The sequence below is a fragment of the Macrobrachium nipponense genome, chromosome 21 (genome assembly GCF_015104395.2).
Source record: "Macrobrachium nipponense isolate FS-2020 chromosome 21, ASM1510439v2, whole genome shotgun sequence".
Classification (NCBI taxonomy): domain Eukaryota; kingdom Metazoa; phylum Arthropoda; class Malacostraca; order Decapoda; family Palaemonidae; genus Macrobrachium; species Macrobrachium nipponense.
In genome coordinates this window covers 23,246,757-23,254,256 of record NC_087212.1, presented here as the reverse complement: position 1 = coordinate 23,254,256, position 7,500 = coordinate 23,246,757, and positions in this window count along the sequence as shown.

The window sequence follows — 7,500 nt, the reverse complement described above, 5'->3', positions numbered from 1 at the left end:
ACAGTCAACACTTACACTCCAGTTTGATTAAATAGTTGGCTCAACAGTTCCTTCACATATTCCAAACTTGCCTTCCCTCTAACACTCCAAATCATTTTCCAATCTTTAGGTCTCATATAGTGATGCTTTCCTTGTTTCACATACTTTGTGAATCCCTTTCTCTCTCATCCTACCGTTTCCCCCTTTTTTTTGTTTTATTGTTATTTATTCAGATTAATTAACAATTCTTTTTATTAGAATTTTATTTGATCAGAATTTTATTCTTATTTTTATCAAAAATTAATTTTATTTTTTTAGATCAAATTTATATGTATCTCTTTAAAAAAAATAAAATTTATAATATATTAAACAAGATTTTAAATAAAGTTAAAAGATCACACTTAGTATTCGGCGTTGGTGACCCTGATAGTTGTGACTCCAGAAAACCCACAATCAATCAATCAATCTCATCCTACCGTCACCAGTTATGCTTACAGCTACTCATATGAATCAACCGTCTCTGTTCACATTCATTGCTCCACCTTCTTGGTTTCCATGTGCCTTTGCAGCATTACTCTCACACCTTTATTTTTGACATTTTCTTATTGCAGGTAATTTAGGGTGTTCCACTAGCTTCTCCTAATAGAGAAAAAACATCGTAATCTGAGATTAATTTTTGCTCTAAACCAGCCACTCTCCAATCTTTGATTGCCTTTTAGTTAGTTTTCTTTCATAAACTTTTTTAGGTCGATGGATGCCACAGAAAACTATTTTCTTTGTTTACAAACTTCTCACATAACGTTTTCATAATCACTTGGTCCCACACACCCTCTTTCTTGTCTAAACCCACAATGTTCTCGTATCCTTCTCAGTTCTCCTTTTACCGTTCTTGGTATATTAATTAATGTTGTGCCTATATAATTCTTATCTTAGTCTCTATCACATTATCCTTTTTGCAGTGGAACAATAAGTTATCCCTCTCACCCATTCCTTTGGAACCTTTCCAGCTTCCAAACATAATCCTTGGTTAACCACTCAGTCATACTATTATCTCTGTACTGCCGCATCTCACTTTCAATCTCGCCATCTTCTGGTGCCTTTGCATAGTTCAACCTATGAAATTTAGTCTGCCTTACAAACTCAAAAGCCATTTCAGCAAGTATTCTTATATGTTTTCCCTGTCTAGTCTAGTGTTCTTCAGCTCCGATTCTTTCGTGTATTCCACATGGAACAAACTTCAAAATACCCATCTTTATCCCAGTTGCATCACTTCTATGGTATCTTTCCACTTGTATCTTTTGTTCTTAGATAAATTTATTTATAAACGTTTCCCTCTACATTTGAGTCTTTGTAAACACGCACACATGCATACTCACACATATATAATATACATTCACACACACTCACACACATATATACATATATGCAAAACTGAATTCTATAAAATTTTTGTAGCCTGTAAAAGCTGAATGTTGGGTTCATTGCTTCCTGTTTGCAAATTTCGTGACATAAAAAGGGACTACTGTCGTGAACTGCTGAGCATTATGTTTATAAAAGGGTACCCATGAATCCATTTGTTTTCGGGTAGGCAAAAAGTTTCTTTCCATGAAAGTATGTGATTCATATTCAGCGTTCTTATTCTGCCGTCTTGAATTGGCGAGTTCCTGGATAGCATTAGCGATCTACCGGAACCTCCAATGTCAAGGGATGAAAGCTTTAGATTTTTGCTTTAGAGATCGTAATAAGATTAATGTCCCCATGATTTATCACCGTTGAAACTTCAAATTTCTTTATTGTTGCTGTAAGCCAGTACTCAATTCATTCTTTTTTCATTTATTTTGGACTCCCAAATTTTCAGTTTTTTGCAATTTCAAAATAGCCCAGATCTCTCAGCACAGTGGGCCAAATTTCGTTCGATATCGTTTACTTAGTGTTTGTGTTTGTCTCTACACTTGTTTAATATAGTTCAAAAATAATTTTTTCCTCTATAAATCATTTTTTCCTCTATATTTTTCCTAAGTGTACTCAAGTATTAAATCACAACTGAAATACTCATGAAATATTCATATTCGTTAGACAGGTAAAAGATCAGGCCAAATCTCTTCTCTGTAGAATAGTGCCGTCAGTGCACCTCACCTGGTGCACTGTAGGCATGACTGAAGGTGATTTGCAACGTCCGTTCGGGCCCAGTTACACCCCACTTTTCAGCCCTTTTTCCTCCATGGTTTCGTACCCGGAAAAAGTACACAAACCCAACTGTTAGTCCACCGTGAAAACATAGAAAAATATGAAAAGCGGAAATGAAGCAGATGTGGTTTATCTAGACTTTGCAAAAGCTTTTGACAAGGTAGACCATAATATATTAGCGAAGAAAATTAGAAAACATAATAGAGTGGATAAAGTAGGAAGTTGGTGAAAAGAATTTTTAAACAACAGAAAACAGATAGTTATTGCAAACGATGAGAAATCGGATGAAGCTAAGGTAATTTCCGGTGTGCCACAAGGTACGGTGTTAGCTGCATTACTGTTTGTTATTATGATTGCAGACATAGACAGTAATGTTAAGGACTCGGTAGTGAGTAGTTTCGCCGATGACACAAGAATAAGTAGAGAAATTACTTGTGATGAAGATAGGAACGCGCTACAAAGAGACCTTAACAAAGTATATGATTGGGCAGAGGTAAATAAGATGGTATTTAACTCTGATAAATTTGAATCAATAAACTATGGAGACAGAAGGAAAGCTATATGCATATAGGGGACCTAATAATGAGACAATCACAAATAAGGAAGCAGTTAAAGACCTTGGTGTGATGATGAATAGGAACATGTTATGCAACGATCAAATAGCAATTCTATTGGCAAAATGTAAAGCAAAAATGGGAATGTTGTTACGGCATTTCAAAATAAGAAAAGCTGAACACATGATTATGCTTTATAAAACATATGATCGTAGTCCACTTGAATATTGCAATATGATATGGTACCCACACTATCAAAAGGATATTGCACAAATAGAGAGTGTACAAAGGTCCTTTACAGCTAGAATAGAAGAAATTAAGGACCTTGACTACTGGGAAAGACTACAATTTTTAAAATTATATAGTCTAGAAAGGAGAAGAGAACGCTACATGATAATTCAGGCATGGAAACAGATAGAAGGAATAGCTGAAAACATCATGGAGCTAAAAATATCAGAAAGAGCAAGCAGAGGTAGATTAATAGTGCCCAAAACTATACCAGGAAAAATAAGGAAAGCACAGAGGACATTAATCCACTACGCACCAGCATCGATAATGCAGCGTCTATTCAATGCGTTGCCAGCTCATCTGAGGAATATAACAGGAGTGAGCGTAGATGTGTTTAAGAATAAGCTCGACAAATATCTAAACTGCATCCCAGACCATCCAAGATTGGAAGATGCAAAATATACCGGAAGATGTAATAGCAACTCTCTGGTAGACATTAGAGGTGCCTCATACTGAGGGACCTGGGGCAACCCGAACAAGATGTAAAGTCTGTAAGGTCTGATTTCTTCAATCATGCTGTCTAACCTCTCTAACTATTACTTCTTAGTGTAACTGCGTTTTTCTCTTATCTCCACCTTTAGTTTCTCGTACTTCATCTGTTTCCTGCTATCCAACCACTTCCCTACTCACTGTCTTCAGCGCTGAATGGCCGAAAGCGCCCCAGTTTTTGTCTTGAGAGCCTGGATTTCATAAACTCAATCAATCCCGCTAAATCTAAGAGGACAGTTTTACCTAAATGCCTTCATGTTAAAATGTAACAAAATCTGTAACTTGTGACAATTAGCTGTAAAGAAATCCACGAAATTTCTGAAGGCATTGACAAAAGATCTTTTCACATCACAGGTCAGTGATATTTTTGTCTTTAGAATATTTTGCGATCCGTGGAAGTTTTTGTTCGCCTTGCACTGCATCCTGGTTTAGCGTTCAAGATTTTTTGTAGCATCTATGCATCATTAGTAAAGCTCTATGTATGTTTCTTTGGATTCTGTCTTATTGCTGTAAGTATCCTCATTTTCTTTCTAAGACTTTTTCGTAAAGTCAGGCAAAGTCTATTTAAAAATACAGGGAAACAAGTACCTTATAACTGATTTCTCTCAATAAATGTCATTTTAATCAAGAAATATAATGTGAAAGTAAGAATTTAAAAAGTATTTCATATAGACTAAAGCTAGATTTTCCTTCCACACTTCTTTTCACAGCACAGGTCAGTGATTTTTTTTCTTTAGAATATTTTGCGATCCTTGGAAGTTTTTGTTTTAGCGTTCAAGTGTGTTTTTTTTTATTATTTTTTTTACTGAATCTATGCATCATTAGTTAGTCTTTTCATCACGCGGGCTAATACATGTAAGGAAACGTCTTAAATTTTTATTATCAGAGGAAGCCGAACACCTTTTTCGCCGTTACATGGGTCTTTTTGATGAGCGGTGATGATGATAAGGATTGTCAATTATTTTCTGTTAACATGGCATTGGGAAAAGGCTAACTATGAAGTAAACTGAGAGAAGTCTTTCAAAGAAATGAGAAGAGATGCAAGAAAGGGACGGGGTAAAGGTTTTAGGGAAAAATGCACGCGTCGGAGATCCTCTCATGATCAGGAATTCAACTTTAAGGCATCCAAATGTATGCGCATAATAGATCCCTGTTGGCAGATTATCGTGGAGAGAGGAAACGAGAGAGAGAATAATTGACATCGGTGGAGATATTTCCTGTCAGGGTACATGTATAAATCTCCATCAGTCAATTTAGGAATCTTTTTTGCCATCTTGACATTATATATCCATACATACATACATATACTATAATATATATATATATATATATATATATATAAATGGATATATATGTATATACATGCATACATACATGCACACATACATGCACACATACACACACCACACACCACACACACACACACCACACACACACACACACAAACATATATATATATATATATATATATATATATATATATATATATATATATATATATAATCTGTAAGCGAACCGGTTAGTGCTCTGGAAATTTTATTGAGAAGGGGTCTCATTTGCGACTGAGCAGTCAAAGTATGAATGTTACAGTAAAACATTGTGAAGGGAAAAAGAGTTTTTATATCTATATATATATATATATTTAAGCCAACCCAGAGGGAAAAGGAGAGTTAAGTTCAATTTATTCAGTCCACTGATCTCATTCTGCCAAGCGATCTCTCAAGGGAAGTGTATAACCGAAGTGAAAAACTGTAATTTTCGCTTCGCCTAAGAAATTCCTCAAGAGAATGAATGCCTAAGACCGAATGTATGACTATTTTGGTTATAATGCTCGAAGTTGGTTTTCTTGCGAGATCAGTAATTATATTGACTTCTGTTGCGATGTGTGTTCAGGGCAATATGATGGCGAGCATTTGGGTACTGTTTGTCATGAAATTTCCCTGGCTCAGGTATAGTATACGGAGTGCTTTTAAGCATTATCTGTTTTCTGTTTGTCTTTTTCTTTATATATATGTACGTGTACATAAGTTATATTTATTTATTTATTTATTAAACCATTTCTCCTTGTATGAGGTGACTTTTACTGTGAGATCGTGGATGAATCTCCTGTACTGACAGTGTTTGCAGTTTTAATTGATTCATATGCATACACAAAGGCTCATCAGCAGAACGTAGTACCCCTTACACACGCCATTCACTTGCGTCTTTTATGCATTCCCCGAGTGGTGTCGAGGCGGTCGGTGGCCACGGTCGAGGGACCCTTCCACTCTACCCCTGAACCACGGCCGTGTCTGAGCATGTCAGTTCTGCCGGTTCCCTCTCACCAGCCTATCTGTTCTTCTCACATGACAGAACTATCTCAAAACGCTGATCTATTCTGTGTCTCATCTTTTCTCCTCCTGCCATCACATGAAATACATCTGCTCATAAACACTTGATAAGTAATTGTACTCTTCAACCGCTTTTATTCAGACACTAGCCGTATAAACATTCTTTGCTAAATTTATTCTCGTTTCCTTAATCTTTGTCATATTTGCTCTTCTTGGTAAAACAACTCCTTTCATGAATTTTTGCCGTTAATCATGACTATCGTCAATTGTCATCTGGAAACATGACCCATTCCACGCTACATTTACGATCCATTTTCGTAACCCACAAGTTTGCACTTACATTTACTCTCATTTCTTTGAATTCATTAATCACTCTATCAGGAATGAAGTTGAACAGCCATAGGGACGAAACACAATCCTAACTCGACCTCGTCTTCCTGTCTGTGTACTTGAGCTCCCGGCAACGTGCCGCCTACACACATCTCAACACCCTTCACATTGCCCAGTGATCCTGTTATAAGATTTCTATAGGTGCCCATGCGTGCCACGTAGAGCTTATTCCCTCTTCCTCTCACTTCATAACAAACGACCTGTTCGTACATCTTACTCACTAATTCATATAGTATATATATATATATATATATATATATATATATATATATATATATATATATATATATATATATATAGTGAATACTACAGAAAATGACAGGTAATGTAATCGCTTGCGTACATACATACATATATATATATATATATATATATATATATATATATATATATATATATAATATGTATATATATATATATATATATATATATATATATATATATATATATATATATATATATATATATTATAGATGTCTTCTTTTATTATTTTGCCGACGTTTCGTAATTATTTACAGAATTACATCTTCTGGGCTGCACATAAGAAAAGATAAAAGCATACAAAAGTTAAAAGTATAGTCTAAAAGTTCATTTAAAATACATTAGAGTAAAAATGAAATAAATAAAAAGAAAAACACAACCAACCTAGAGGTGAGACAGCAAGGAACTAAATGGAAGGAAACCACCACAGTACGAACTTATGGTAAATACAATTGACTCGCAGATGTATGGGTGTTCAACGATGGTACGAGTTGTTTTATAAACAACGACTCAAGGATTGTTATCTCTTGTGGTTTGGTAGTATGACCGATTACACTGAAATCTTTGTTGTCAATGTAGGTTTTGCATTGTTTTGCATTGTTTTGCATGGTTCCTGATATTGGAGTGCTCTGGGTTTGAGATTCTGCTACCTGTGCGGAAACATTTCCCGATTTGAATCGATGCGCACCTTAAATCCCTGAAATACATTTAGGGCAAATATAAGTCATGTCACATTACCGTGATTCATATATATATATCGAGCTACAAATGTCCTTTAATATCTAATTCGCTCTACCCCGGAATTAATATATTGTCATATATGTTTAACCGAGGGGGAATTAAGTATATTTATAGATGACACCAGAAGGCATATAAGGACACAGCTGATCTTTTATCTTAAAAAAGGAGCCTACATTAAGAGGATTTTTGGGAATTAATTTGACTGATATGGCTGGGAAATGGTCATGAATAATTTGTGTGGATCTTTTTTGAAAGGTTAGGTCATGGATATATGGAATGGT